This window comes from Eutrema salsugineum, unplaced genomic scaffold, assembly GCF_000478725.1.
Source record: "Eutrema salsugineum unplaced genomic scaffold, Eutsalg1_0 scaffold_3, whole genome shotgun sequence".
Classification (NCBI taxonomy): Eukaryota; Viridiplantae; Streptophyta; class Magnoliopsida; order Brassicales; family Brassicaceae; genus Eutrema; species Eutrema salsugineum.
In genome coordinates this window covers 17,229,573-17,231,533 of record NW_006256756.1, presented here as the reverse complement: position 1 = coordinate 17,231,533, position 1,961 = coordinate 17,229,573, and positions in this window count along the sequence as shown.

The following is a 1,961-nucleotide window of genomic DNA, read 5'->3' as shown; positions in this document are numbered from 1 at the left end:
ATGTTCAACTCGCAGGCCTATCTCGAACAGCATTGTGGACTTAGTCAAATTTGATTCTGGAAGTATCTACCTTGCTCATAGTCTCCTTACACTCATTTCTAAAGTCGCAACTTGTTTCCAGAGCATGAACATTCATGGGTGCGAGTTAATCAAGTCGCACACCCAAGTCGCATCATTTCTCATTTTCTCGGACCACTCCACATTTTTTGCATCATAACTCCTGGAATACTGGTCCAAATGGCTTGATTCAAACTCCAGTGGTAAGGTAGCTCAATTATCTAGAATGTTGATGAAGAGTGAAAGTGCTTCAGAGGGATGCAAGGGTTCCTGGAGGGTTGATATTTAACGTGCATTGCATGGGTCCGAATCGGCTTCTAGACAAGTGTCTATTCTGGAAACGTTATCTTCTTGCTCATAGCTCCAAATTGAATGATCTCAAACGTTCTGGAAATAAGACTAAATTATCTTGAATTTTGATGAAGGCCCTTAAACTGAATCGGTCTGGAAGTGCATTGTCCCTCGCAATCTTTGTAGCTCATCGAGTCGGTCTAAAACGGTGGTGAGACAGGTGCGTCTTCCGGTGAGCTTAACCCTCTGATCACAACTCCAAATACAATTATTTCACCTTTTATGGATCCGTGATTCAATCTTCTCCAACTTTAATGCAGACCCTGTAAACCAAATCGGAGGGGAAGGCTTCCCAGTAACGACATCTTTGAGGCGTATTGGATTTCTCCGGAGTGAGTGCGAGACATGTTCGTCTTCCGGTGGCCATATCTTTCAGCTCAGTGCACCAAATGCCCTGAATCGAACTGTTCTGGGGTTTTGACTCAATTATCTACAACGTTTATGAATACCCTGACAACTGAATCGGACGGTAAGACCTTCCGGTAACGTGATTTCTGAGATGTATCTGCACCCAAGATTTTTGGCCGACAAACTTAACTGCCAGTACGTGTTTTTGGCCGAGAGATCTACCCGCAGGAAGGATTTTGGCCGAGAATCTACGACCATCAGTACAGCATTTTGCCGAGAACCTCAAAATTGCTCCTCTATACAATTTTAGATAATTTCAACTCCATTTCTTCATCTGAATCACATTCTCCACTCCAAATAAGCTCCATAAGCACCTGTTTAACACTCCAAACCATGCAAAACTCTCTTGGACTTAATGCAATCTCCTAAGTCCTAAAACAATGTCTAAAGAACTAAAATCTATGCAAATGAGACATGATTTGGACTTAAATATGTACACTAAATGATGCAATTTATGAATATATCAACTCTCCCACACTTATCCTTTGCTTGTCCTCAAGCAAAAAGAACAAATGAGAGAGAGAGGTTGAATGCTTGGGAGTTCACATTTCTTAAAAAGAGAGAGTAATCATCAAAAGAGTTCCACTCATGGTCCTAGTTACTAGTTCTAAATTGCAATACAAACTGGTGTACTCATAAAAACTAGCCATGCTCATCACCAAGTGAACCAAACTCAAGTGTCAACCTTCACAAGAATTCCTAACTCCAGCCCTTTGACATTCATTTAAGTATCATGTGGATCATGCTCATGCAAATCATGTGAACTCATTTGGTTTGGAACAGGGTTATGAGATTAAAATGATATCATTCCAATGCTTGTGGGTTCAATGCAGCTCAAGGGATCACTCAAAAAGGAATAAACTTTAACAGAAGGCTAAGGGTAAAAGGCAACTGATGCATACAAGAGTAGAATCCCATCTACCCAATGCCCCAAGTTGGTCTTTCACCTTAACTCTAATCCCATGAAGAACACACCTAAGCTACCCTTCTCTCAAGGCATTCATTGCCGTCTCAACCCATTTCTCACTTAACTCTCAATCTTTTTCTCACCAGGGGATTCATCTTTTCATTTTCAAACTCAGGCTTTGGGGTCTAAACCTTTTCACTTAGCTCCTTCTCACTTAGCATTGTCTAGCCTCTTTTCT